This window comes from Falco cherrug, chromosome 2 (genome assembly GCF_023634085.1).
Source record: "Falco cherrug isolate bFalChe1 chromosome 2, bFalChe1.pri, whole genome shotgun sequence".
NCBI lineage: Eukaryota > Metazoa > Chordata > Aves > Falconiformes > Falconidae > Falco > Falco cherrug.
Genome location: NC_073698.1, coordinates 33849412 through 33863324, shown reverse-complemented (window position 1 = coordinate 33863324; position 13913 = coordinate 33849412). Strand labels below are relative to the sequence as shown.

At 40.7% G+C, this 13913-nt stretch overlaps 1 protein-coding gene across 4 annotated transcripts in view; it reads left to right on the top strand.

The window, feature by feature from the left end:
- Positions 1-13913, top strand: part of DGKH (diacylglycerol kinase eta) — a 174152-nt gene that overhangs the window by 91985 nt on the left and 68254 nt on the right. The gene's annotated exons all lie outside the window — the stretch shown is intronic.

The window sequence follows — 13913 nt, the reverse complement described above, 5'->3', positions numbered from 1 at the left end:
TGTAAGTTCCCAAGTGTGTTTTACACACAGATCTTGCCATTTATTGCTCACCTGCTTTGTTGGAACTAAGTGATAACGTCTGACACAGTTCCTCTGCTGATTCTTAACTCTGGAAAAGTAAATTTTTTGAAGAAGAACTAGCTATGAGGAAGATTGTGGGTAAAGTTGTCCTTCCAAAGGTCTTGAGTTCTCCGGAGTGCTGACTGCAACAGCATCATTTTTCTTGACCTGCTGATCCTGTTATTCTCTATTAAAATGTTGATTTTCCCTTTGCTTGAGGTTTTTAATTTCACAGGTGGTCTATGTTACCAGCGTTGTTTGTTTTTCTCCAAGGCCGTCCAACACATGCCTCCTGAAAACTTCATCAGATCTTCCTTGCTGTATAGTACCTCCTAGATGGCTAGCGAAGTAGTCAGAGTGCTTCAAAGACATGTTTGTGTTGGCCAGGACAGTCCAACGTGTTATGTCAATCCAAGTTTCTTTACTGATTAGGAATGCAATTAAAAAGACTACTGTGATGGAACGTCTCAGGTGAGGGAGTGGCTGTGTGAGGTACCATCTTGCCTTTTGGAAAGGTTCTTCCTGTTTCTTAGGAGCTCTGCTTCTGCCTTGCTCCTGGCCAGAAGTAAAGCTGTCATGCTGGCATCAGGATAGCTGAAGGAATAATGAGGCATACAAAGATGATAAGTTGAGGATCCCAGCAGTCATGAGTGTCACTTATTCAAGACAGTATATAAGGCTCAGCATCCCCTAAAGACCCAGATTTCCTTCACTGTAGCCTTCATTATGGGGAAAAGAAAATAGAAAGAAAATTTGGGTATAATGTTACTGCTGATCACTGAATCATGAAATAAGACATTCATCTAGAGATCTGGACAGACCAGAGAGCTGGGCAATCACCAACCGTATGAAATTTAACAGGAGCCAGTGCTGGTGTCTGGTCCTGGGATTATCTGGGACAGGGTAATCCTGGTTGTACATACAAACTGGGGCACAAGAGGCTGGAGAGCAATCCCGTGGGAAGAGATCTGGGTGTTTGGGTTGGTGGCAAGTTAAGTACGAGTCAGCAGTGTGCCCTGGCAGCCAGAAGAGTCAGCTGTGCCCTGGGGTGCATGAAGCACAGCGTCGCTTGCCGGTGGAGGGAGGCGATTGTCCAGCTCTGCACCACACTGGTGTCCACCTTGAGTTCTGTGTGCAGTTTTGGGTGCCTCAGTGCGAAGACATCGAACTACTCGAGTGTGTCCACAGGAGGGCGACCAAGATCGTGAAAGGTCGAGGATGAGATTTAGGAGCAGCAGCTGAGGTCACTTGGTTTGTTCAGCCTGGAGAAGAGAAGGCTGAGGGGTGCCCCCATTGCAGTGTACAGCTTCCTCAAGGGGGACAGCAGAGGGGGGGAGGCGCTGATCTCCTCTGTCTGGTGACCAGCGATAAGACACAAGGGAATAGAATGAAGCTGCACCAGGGGAAGTTCAAGCTAGAAGTCAGGAAAAAGTTCTTCACTGAGAGGCTGGTTGGTCACTGGAACAGGCTCCCCAGGGAAGTGGTCACAGCACCAAGCCTGTCAGAGCTCAAGAAGTATCTGTGTGATGCTCTTGGTCATATGGTTTAGTTTTAGGTCGTCTTGCGAGGAGCAGGGAGTTGGACTCAATGATCCTTAATGGGTCCCTTCCAAGTTGAGATACTCCGTGATTCGATGACCTTGGTGTAATTTTGTGTGGGGAAGTGAAGTGGCATGTTTTATTTTGGGTTCTTTTTTGTGGGTTTTTTTTTTCTTTTTGTTCTGTTTTGTTTTTGTTGTTGTTTTGGGGTTTTTTTTGCCCCTTACAGTGTTTGGTGTTTTGATACCCTTTATAATCCTTTAGGTGCACTCTATCACATTCTTCACCAAAGGCATGTTTTCTATTTAGTGTCAAGACTTCTAGGGAAGATGGTAGTGAAAAAAGGAGTCTCAGGGCTGCAGCTTTAACAGCTTTGGAGACACTATTTATTTTCATGTCCTGGGTAATTTAGGGCAAACTGTGTTTTCTCTAAGGAGCCTTCAAATTAATTTTGAAAAATTATTTGGATTTATAGCTCTCCCGGATTGAAATGTCATCTGATTTGACTGTGAAATACGGTAACAGTCATCATCTCACTTAATCTTCCGGCTTCTTTCTTTGTGTTTGCCTAACCCAGTCTCTCAGCAACACAGCTCAGTGAAGTAAGACGTCTCTGGCTTTGCCTGCACTGGTTTGGAGTCACGGAATGGGGCTGGGGTGGGTGGTTAGCTTTCCAGCAGTACTCCTTATAAATAAAAAGAAATACTTCTTTTTGCCTTTTTTTTCCCCCTTCCATCCTAAAAAAGATAATCCATCCTTTCTTAAAATTACTTTTTTAATGTTCTAAGTGCTCTGTTAGCATTCTCTTTGTTAAAAAAGCAAAAATCAAATCAACTTCATCTTTTTCTAGTTAATGTACTTCTCTTGTTTCTTTGTCCCAATAGACGTTATTTTTAACACAAAGTTAGGTAGATGGAATATACACCAAACAACCATTTTTTCAGGAAACTACTTCTTTAAAAAAGTTGTATTAATTTTTTTTTTTTTACAAATCCTTTTGTCATTTGACTTAAATACCACCCCTCCTTTCCTCAATCTCCCAACTCGCTTCCCCTCAATTTCTCGCCTCCAGCTTGTAGAAGCTAGTGGTTTTGCCTTCTTTTGCCCAATAGTTTGTCTGTTTGAAGACAGAGGTGTGTGTTTCAAGATTTTCCATGCTGCTTTTTTTTTTTTTTTTGGATAAAACTCAAGTCCTAAAATTAGTCATAACACACAGATTTAAGGTTGAGTTTATTTGTGATACACATGCTTGCAGAATATTTTACGTAACTAAATATCACTGTTTGCTCACCCAAATTACTTTTCCTTTCTTAGTACAAACAAATTGAGTTTAAGGGGAAAGTTGAGAATAAATATCTGCTAATTAAAATGAGAAGCTGCTAAACTTAAACCAGCTCATCTGTTTCAGTTTTTTCTTTATTGCTGACAATACTACTTTTCAATGAACAACCAACTCATTTGTAGCAAATAGTCCTAGTGCACAAGCTTGCACTAGGGTGCTTTGTAATATATTATAGGTGTTTTATAGTTCTGAGCATTCTCATCTAGAGGGTATTAAATAGACCAGGGGTCCTCAAACTTTTTAACCAGGGGGCCGGCGCGCGGATGCAGTGGCAGGCAGTCATCTGCGGCTGCTTGGTTTCCCCCCCCAACCCCCGGCGGGGGCGGGGAGGGTCTGTAAATACGGGGGGCCGGATTGAGGACCCTGGGGGGCTGTATCCAGGCCGCAGGCCGTAGTTTGAGGACCCCTGAAATAGAGGGAAAAGGTGTCCCTTGACTTCAGTGTGTTTATATGAGACCCTCAAGGCCAGATTCTTCCTACTTGATTGTTAGGTAGCAGTCTCTGAAGTCTGTGGGAAGAGTGAGAATAGGTTCAAGAAGCCAATGCAGCCCATCAAATACACATACCACCGTCTCCATCAGCTACATCAGCAGCCCACGGGGGCTTTTGTTCACCCCATGCCTGCAGTTCAGTGGCATGGGTGGACGCTGAGCCCTTGTAATGGTGTTGGATAGTCTGATGAATATTTTTTTTACAATACTTTTCTTCTGCCTCAGAGGGTGGTTTATGGTGTCTCAGCACAACCAGAGGAGTGTAGTTGCACACTGTGCTACCTCTCCGGGGAGACTTTTGGGATGAATCAGTCTCCCATCCTTATTGTATGCAAGCAGATGGGGGAGTGACCAATTCTGCTGAGAGCTGTAATTCCTTATGTGTTTTGGTTTGCAGGGATGGAAGATGGCTTGTTGATAACTCAAGTGCATTTAGAAAAATCTCTTTATTGTTCTCAAAACAAGACTTGAGACTGAATAAGGCTGAATAATGTACTCCAGTGTGCAAACAGGGGCATGTGGAACATTGGTGGCATGTTTGTTCCAATAAGTATAAGGAGTGGGATTTTAAAACACTAAAATGGTTCTTGAACAGGTGTATTCAATTAATGAAGTTTCTTAAGGCAACAAAGGTGATTATGAATTGTGATTTAAAAGGAGGTTTTGACAGGCTAGCTTTTGGCTTAGGTTTCTACCTCTGCCTTGCTTTTGATGATGAAGAACTAATGCATATTGACAAGGAAAGAAGTCTATAGATGTTAACCATGCTGCCTTTCAGTTGTTGAGCCACATGGATGTATAAAATGCCCTGGGTTATTATAAATCTGTCCTAGTCTCATGTAAAATGCACATCAAGTAAACAGGCTTCATGTGGCAGTACTATATTTAATCCACCCAAACTGATGTTAACATTTAATTCAGTTAAGATTTTTTGTGGTAAATGTGCTGGGAAACAATAATTTCAGGGTAGAAATGCTGGCTTTGAGGCTTTACTTTGTATAGCTGGCTTTAGACATTTGATTTGAGTTAGGCCAACTTCTGGTGCATTTAAAAATTGCACAAAGCCACAGACACTCAATTTCTTACTGTATGTGTATTCAGAAAAGTGAAAATCCTGGGTAGATGAATTCTGGTATCTAGTTACATCTGAGGGTAACATAGGAAATTATTTCATTGTTCTGGAAGGTGTCCTCCAGGTATAGTAGCTGATATTCAGGATGGGGATTCAGCTTGCTCTGACTTAAGGGTGAAGCTCAATGATGGGTTTATAGAACCCTAACTTTAGGTATCTAGGATAAGATTAATAGCTCTTTAAAGTGAATTCCTGTAATTGCTCAATTCAGTATAGACTCCGCTGATTATTAACTAACTCTCCGTTAGCTACGATAGGAGCTTTGTCATCCAGGGCACCTAAAATGTAGACCAGTGCTGTCAGCTTCCTGAATCAGGTGCTGAATCAAGTACTTTTTCTTGAATTTATAACTTCTGAAAGTGGTCATCTTGAGAGGGAGGAAGCTGCAGTAGGCAGATCTGCTGTCCTGGAAAGCCTGCTGCAATTCTTAGTAATTAGAAATTGGCTGGAAATGAGACACTATATTCCAGCCAATAACACTGATTACTAGGATTCTGGGTATGCTTGCAAAAATGTCTAATACCATAATTTTTTGCTGATTTCTTGGTTTTAGTGATGATATAGACCACAGAGTCTAATTATTTATTCTGTGGAAAAATACTTCCTTGGGGAACATTTCATGTGCTGGGCTTTAAGTAAGTGTTCTCACCTAGTACTATGAGGCAAAGGCAGCAGAAACTTATAAACCATCTGTTCTTTATTTTATATTTTTTATCACTTCCTTTTGCTTTGACTATTTTCCAAGGTAAAAAATCTTTGTAAACATTTTTGTATACTCTTACCTATTCTTGCTGTTCTTCTATTACTCTGCAGCGACATCTTGTAAATGAAGTGACCAGTGTGGACTCTTGAAGCACCAGTCACGGATATTTGGGACTATTTTCAAAATTAATGCTCATTTACATCCCTTAAAGATCCCACATTTTGTATGTTTGCTGCAGCAGCAACACATTATACTTTTTTAAAAAAAAAATCCTCTCTAATGATACTAAGATCCTTTTCCTGTTAATTTGGAGCTGTCCGTAATTCATGAATACTTAGATGCTTCTGTGGTTTTTCTCTGGTGTGTGTTTCTTTGTTTTTACTAACACTGAACTTTTTCTAGTCACTGTACTGTCTATTTAATACCTTGCTTGGCTGGCTGTGCAGTGCCTTGGTGATCAAGGCAGGGAACTAAGCAAAATTTTGTGCTGTCTGTAAATGTTCATGTTTCACTACTTTACACTTCTTTTCCAGTTTAAGAATTGCACCACAACATTTTGAAAGAGAATAATGAGGTGCTTTTATTATCTATTAACCTTTTCTCATATTAAAAATTCCTATTATTCCTTCTTACTCTTTTTACATCCCTTAGCTTTTCATCTCATTGCATGACTGGGACATAAACATAATTGGTCTTTTCAGTTCAATGACTGAACTAGAAGTAATTACGGGTCAACCTGATGTTTTAACTTCTTTGAGCAGAAGTACTTTAGTTCAAATTTGTTTTAAAGTATTTTTTTCATATTAAATAAAGAAAAAACCCAAAACATGAATGGCATTTCATTAAAGTTAGTCCCTGAATGTAATTTCCACTTTTTAGGCCAGACGTAGCAGTTCACTTTGACCTGAATGCAGAGGGTTCTGCTTAATATGTTTTTAAACAAAAAGCTTTATCCATTGTCTGCAATTTCCTTGATATTCTGTAAAATTGGATAGATTTTGAAAAACAAAACACTTAATTTTTGCTGTTTTCCTTCGACCTATTATTTTGAGATGGTTAGGTACTTTTAATAGGTTGGTGAGGCCAAATACTCCATTGGAGGAACTGTGCTTCAACTGCGGTTAAGATTTGTATTGTTTTCTTCCATTTTATATTGTTTTCTTCCAGAACCCTGTTTACCCTACTTCCTATCCGTACTTCTGAATGTAGTGTATCCTGCGTCTTGGCTGGCTGGGGATATAGAGTTTACTGGCATGTAATTTATGTGGAACCAGCTTAAAGCATAAACCAATCCTTTTCATCTTTGAATCCTTCTATACAGCCGCTGTTTTTAATGGGAGGTTGCACAGTTGTACTGGAAACTCAGTTCTTGCAATTTGTCAGAATTTCAAGATGAATATTAAAATTGGGCCTGAAGGCATATTGCTTTTTAGCAATTTATTTGAGCCCTGCTGCTTCTGACATCAGTCAGCTCTCTGCTCATCATTGAGATTAGCTGTTTCTAATTGATTTCAGAAAACTAACTTTTAATATTCATGATGGCCTTGGAAAACAGAATGTGTTGCCAGACTTTTGCAGTATGGTGGAGAGAGCGTGTAATTTCTCAGACTTGGACATATTTTGCTTCCTTTCTTGCCACCCAGGTTTTTTTCAGAGTTGTTATTGAGACTTTTCTTCAGGGACTACAAGAACTTCAGGGAATGTGAGAACTGCTTACCTTCCACAAGCCACAAGAAGAAATGAGAGGAGCCCTTCTCCTAAGGAGTTTAAAACCTTGCAGTTTTGGGTTTGGGCACTCGAGTCTTCGGTCTTTTTGAATATCATGTATGAAGAGAGACAGTCCCAAAGCTGGGAATAGTTTAAATATCCAAGTACTGGGTTTTTTTCTTATTTAAATAATATAACATGAGTTATTTTTTATAACTGACTTGATTTGCTCAGAGTTTAAGGTCTTGAGCTTTATTTTAGTGCAGAAAAACTTATAAATGCTAGTGGAGGTGTTTCTCTGATGCTGTCCTTCCTGTTTACAAAACCCAGTTTACTGCACTTCTGCCTTGGTGGATGTCAAGAGATGGTTTCTTTACTTATAGCCTCAGGCCTCTTTCAGACACTTCTACCTCAGTCTTTCAGATTTCCAAAGGCCACTGACCTTTTCTGGGCTTCCCTCTGCTTCTCTTTCACCATCTTCTCTACTTTCATGAAATCATCTTGCTACTGCTGTGTTGGAAGACTTCTGGGATCATGGGGTCAGCAGTCACCTCCAAGGCTTTGGCTTGTTCCAGACTTGGGGTGGTTTCCCCTGGTTTCAGTTACTGCTACGCAAACTTCTTTCCAGTGCCTTGTTCTTAGCCTGGATGATTAAATTTTCTTGTTTGCTTTATAGGAGTACTCTGGAGCACAGCTGATGTTCCCTTAAAGGGAGACACTCCTGCTTGACTTCTCCTTTTGGTAAACCACAGGGATATGAAAGGAATGGATTTGTGTTTGTAAACGCCTACATAAACATTATTTTGTAATAAACAGAATTTACATAAGCCAAATTTCACATAGTTTACACATTAAGTTTACTTAACTGAACGGTCTTGTGTAAACACTTTAGTCTGTGTGAATCTCTTCTATAGGTATATCTTAACTCAATTGACTACTAATTTTAATAATAATAATAATCTTCATTATCCAGGAATAGGTAATGAGCTTATATTAGTATTGTGAAATTATTTGTGTGAGAAAAAACAAAAGAAATATCACTGAATTGCTATGTAATGTGTGCGTTGCTATCCTTAGGATTCCTCTCAGCACACTTTACATCATATTTATCCTTAAGATGTGCAATAATTTCTTGGGTTTGGGTGCACTTTGAAATTTCCTTTGCATTCCAGCTGAGTGTTAACTTGTTAACAGTATATACTGATGATGGTGGGAGTTCAGACACATTTGCAGATGTCTTTATTGAAGCACCTTCCTCTGTGAGCAGAAGCCCACTCTTAAGAGACATTGTATTTTAAATTTTGGCCTTGGTATTACCAGAAGGGTCAGTGTGTAGCACTGTTTCAAGATGGGGGAATGGCATATCCAGATACTCCCCATGCCCTGTTTGCAGTCTAGTGCAGGGCTGACGGGGGTCCTGGAGTGACATCTGTGAAGATCTCGAGGCCTCTTGTTACCTCTGGGAGGTATAAATATGGCTGGAAACAGCTCAAGTTCCTGTGCTGGCCTCACGAGCATGACTCAGCTTTGCATGGGTAGCTAACTCCTGGGATGGATTTAGTTTTTCCTTAGCTGTGAACTGTCTGCTGTTTCATGCAGATGCTGATTAGCCTCTAAATGACCAAGGCTTTTTGATGCTTCCAGCCTGAGCAATACCCAAACCACAGAAAGCGAGGGGAAGTGCTTTGTATTCCATTTTGTTCAATTTTCCACTCAGGTTTGGTTTGGTGTGTTGTTGGTTTTTTTTTCTTTCTATATTCAGGCAGCTTAGAAACAAAACAAAAACTGAAATAGCAAATTAATATGCTGCGGAGAAAAAAAAAAATTGGACAACAGCAATTAGTGTGCACTTGCAATGCACTTAGGGTTTTTCCTCCACTTAGCATTTGCTCGTTTTCCCCTGCCCTCTGATAGTGACGAAAAAACGTAATGAAGCTGAGAGCTCTTTGGGTAGCTTTGGGTGTGACTTTCAAGTTTTAAGCTCCTTATCTCTGGCTTGATGTGCTAGCTCCCTTTCCCTAGAGTATCTAGAGATGTTGAAGCTTTAAGTTTCATTATGAAAAAGCAATAAAGCATTTCAGCTGGGAGGCTAAAATCTGTAGATAAATCACTTGGGATTGAGCTATTACAAGAAAGCTGAACACTTTCCAGAAGAGGAAAACAAGGGGATGCTTAAAAATGTGACCATTCTGGGCTATATTGTACATTTTAGTTCTAGTTATGTTTGCTTATTTTCCAGAGATTTTGAGCTTAAGCAGATTTTTTTTTTTAAATAGCTCATGGAAAATGTCTTATTTTCTTCCTTTAGTTTTCTAAATGTTTCTTTAATTTGTGAAACGCAATAAGAAGACTTGCATAAAAGCAAATACATTAAAAATATCTTTTATTTCAGCGTCTGAACTTACGGTATAGCACTGGTGAAGCATTTGGGGTGTGTGGAGAACAAGCACCGAGGATTTCCAGATTTCATTCTTCGTGCAGTTTTATGCTTACCTATTCTCTGATGTTTTTTTCTCTTCTTATTTTAAAAGTGGTTAAAATACCTGGAGAAACCTTAAAAAGTATCCCTTGGTGCAGTTCCTGTATACCAAATAATTTTGTAAACAAAGCCATTGGTGTAAAGTCTGAATACATTTCCTGTCTCTAGTGAACAAGGATCCCTGGCTTCAAGCAGCCAGATCGTGTTTAAACAGGCATCTGTTACAACAGATGAAAAGAGAATGGCACCTAAGGCCATTAAATATATAACTAAATGTTTTCCTTTAAGCACAGAAGCCATCCCATCTGAACGACATGTAATGAGCTGGTGAAGCCCGAGCTAAGGGCATAACAGTGTGAAGTAATGTGCTTAACAGATCTTTCTGTAAGGACTTTACAAAGAAATGTGCAGGCCTTGAACTATACACAGCGGTTTCCAGTTCACATTTACAAGAATGGTTTATTGGTTTTGCTATATTTAAATGCTGATTGAAAGATAAATTCCTAATTCTTCAGTCCAAATTCATGGAACATTCCCACCCTGCTTCTTGTAACTGTCTCATTACCAAGTTATACTCCTGAAGGAATAATGTCTTTCTGTTAGCAGCTGGTTGATGTTGGACACATGAGGTCAGATTTAGGGAACTGTAGATTTCTGGCAAAGTGACCTTTGCTAGACACTTTTTGCATCTGTTCTACAGTTCAAGGCTGGACATGTCATAACTGGATTACTTATCTACCTGGATTCTGTTTTCACAGAACCACAGAGAGATTTGGGAGCTGGAAGGGACCTCTGGAGGTCTTCTGGTTTGACCTGCCTGCTGAAGCAGGGCCATCTAGAGCAGACTGCCCCAGACCATGTCCAGACAGCTTTTCAGTATCTCCAAGGATGGAGACTCTACAGCTGCCTCGAGCAACCTGTGTCAGTGCTTAGTCACCCTCACAGTAAAAAAGTGTTTCCTGACATTCACACAGAGCCTCCTGTGTCTCAGTTTGTGCCCATTGATTCTTAGCTTGTCACTGGGCACCACTGGAAAGAGCCTGGCCCCGTCCCCTTTGCATTGCCCCTTCAGGTATTTACCTGTACAAACAAGATCCCCCTGAGCCTTCTCTTCTCCAGGCTAAAGAGTCCCAGCTCTCTCAGCTTCTCCTCATATGTCAGATGCTCCAGTTCCTTCATCATTGGTGTAGCCCTTCACTGGACTGTGTGCAGTATGTCCATGTGTCTCTTGTACCGAAGAGCCCAGGACTGGACACAGTACTGCACGTGTGGCCTCACCAGTGCTGAGCAGGGGGACAGGATCACCTCCCTCGACCTGCCGGCAACACTCCTAATGCAGCCCGGGATACCATTGGCCTTTTTTGCCGCAAGGGCACGTAGCTGGCTCACGTTCAATCTGTTGTCCCACAGGACACCCAGGTCCTTCTGCCAAGCTGCTTTCCAGCTCGGTGGCCCCAAGCATACACTGATGCCTGGGGTGGTTCCTCCCCGGGTGCAGGACTTCGGACTTGTTGAACTTCTTGAGGTTCCTGTCAGCTTGTTTCTCCAGCTTGTCAAGGTTCCTCTGGATGGCAGCACAGCCCTTTGGCTATCAGCCATTTTGTGTCATTGGTAAACTTGCTGAGTGTACACCCTGCCCCATCATCGAGATCATTAATGAAGATGTTAAACAGGCCTGGAGCCAGTACTGCCCTTTGAAGTACACAGCTAGTTACTGGCCTTCAACTAGAATTTGTGCCACTGGTCACCAGCCTCTGGGTCTGACCATTCAGCCAGTTTTTAATTTACCCCACTGTCTGCTCGTCCAGCTCATAGTTCCTCAGCTTCTCCAGGAGGATCTTGAGGGACAGTGCTGAAAGCCTTACTGAAGGCAAGATGGATGATATCTGCCTTCATCTCCTTATTCACCAAGCTGGTCATTTCATCATAGGTTATTGGGTTGGTCAAACCTGACTTCCCCTTGGTGAATCCATGCAGACTGCTTCGCATCATCTTGTCCGTCCAGTGCCTGGATGTATTCTGGGAGATGCTCCTTCATTTTTGATGTGTTACAAGGGAAGGCCACCTAAATTACCTGGGCTGGACTGTACTGCAGAGTGAGGTCAGAGTAGACCTTATACCTGTTTCTGTGAGGTAACCGCTTTTGCCCTGTCTTTTAGTTAAGCCCATTTATGCAGGTGTGCTGGTGCACTGGTGCAGGAGATGCTGTGTGGGACTAACCCTTTTCTTCCCCCTCTTAAGACTTTCTATCATGGGGGCCAAAACTACGCATACATTACTTCATTACTTGTGAGCTTGGCAACAGTGAAATAGGAGAAGGCCAGCAAAAAGAGGGAAGCAACATTTTAGTGAAGGAGACAGAGCTAATTGTTCTGATTATAAATTCTGTATTGTACTCAGGCAAATATAATAGCCATTTATTACTCGCCTTGCTTTTAAATCCTTCTCTGCTTTTGCAATTTATATTTTTGCCTGACTTGGCTCATCTTGAAAAATAACAGTGACAACTCACGGTAAAGCACCAATCACCTTTGACAGTGACACTACTGTTACAATGTATTTAGTATGCTGAATCCAAGAAATTAAAAGTACTGTAGAAAGCTGCCCAGCGCTGCGATTTGTGCAGAAAAGTTCCGGTAGGCATGGGAGCATCAATGACCCCAGCAGTCTACTCCCACCGCTCTGGTGGAGATGCATTCATCTGTGGCGTTCATATGGACCCACCTGTATGAGGACAGGGAAATAGAAGGGCAGATGGAAAGCAAGGGAGGCAGAACGTGTTATCCTGCTATTTGCCAGAACTCACTCACCAATGTCTAGAAGCACAGAGAAGTTACAAAACATTAGATCTGTTATGTTCATGCCCCAGGCATCAGGTGTGGTCCCTCAGAGGAGAGGTGGGGATGCTTTCTCTCTTTATATCACCCTCTCTTAGTTCCAGAAAGGTATTTTAAAAGTATCCATTCAAAGAACAGGAAAACCATTTCCTCGTCCATTTCAGATTCTAAGCGATGTTTCTGCATTGCTAAGTCAATTCAGGATGGGCCATACGAAGTGCTATTAGTGTAATGCCTGATAATAGTTTACAGCAGCAGCAGGTGCCTTAATGCAAATACCATGTTGTAGGAAGTGGAGCGTTTTTCAATAGCTGCTGTGTTGCTGCTTAGATATAAACTATTATTTTCTTGATCAGCAAATGTGTCTGTGTTTTTCTTTGAATTGGTAAAGGAAGCAAGAAATGTAGCCACGAAGTTTTGGGAATTGCATTTTCTTATTTATTGCTGGTATGATAAAATATGTTAAGATTAGGCAACAGGCTTTAATTGAACTCTCTATGATTTCATTTTACGGATCATAAGTCTAAACCCATTGTGCTGAAGGCATATAGAATGTTATTGGCAAAGTTAGCCTATTTGAAAGAGAAAAGTGCTTTCAGATTTACACTGAGTTTAATGGTGATTTTATTTCCTTTCAAGATGTTAAGCTTGTTCTTAATAGGTGCTGCCCGAAAGAAAAGTTGCAGTAGTGCCGCAAAACTTGGCTGTGTAATTCTCATCGAAGTAATTTCCAGATGTGTATATACATATATGACTATGTGTATGTTTTTAGAAGCCAAATTCTCCTAGCATCAACGTGTGTGAAAATCCCAATTTATGGCAACGCCTATGTGGTGGCAGACTGAACAATGTCCTCTTGTTCTCTCCTTCATTCTCCACTCAAAAAGCCCCCTCTTTTGCTGAATACAGCAGGAACATTATTGCAGTAAGGGACCATTTTTCTTCCTATCCAGACATTCTTTATTCCCTGTGATGTTATAGGACTTGTGTTGTTTGTATTCAACTTTTTAAACTGTATATGCTCACTCTTTCCCTGTGCCTACTGTGTTAAAAGTGTTTTTTATTCCCACTAACTCAATTTCATTACTTTTCAATATACTGCAGTATCTGGCTCTGGTAACTCTCTCTTCCAAAATCAGCAATGACTTCTTCTTGGCTACTTGACAACGGTGACAAATTTCAAAGTAACTTAATCTTCTAAATTAAATCTGCTTGATTTATTTATTTTTAAGGCCTTTTGTCTTTCTTCATCCTTCTTGATTTGTCTCCTGCTTTGTCAGCGTATGAACCATTAGCACCTGAGTTCTTCTAAAATTTAAGAATTTTGGTATTCTTGTGTTACCTTAATGGTCTTCCAGTGGTTCTTGTGACACTTCCTTTGTCACAGTATTACACAATTTCTTCTTGTTTGTTGAGAGTTCAGCATATTTAGTGTGATATATAAATAATAATATTTGGGGCAGTGAGCATTAATTTTTAGAAAAGGTACTATGTAATAGAAGAAAAGATACCGACTTTGGTCGGTAGATGAAAAGAATGTGACTACATGCAATGAGGAAAGATTATTAGACATTACTAGTAAAATCCAAAGTATGTGGCTGGAAAATAGTTTTAGGACAATTAT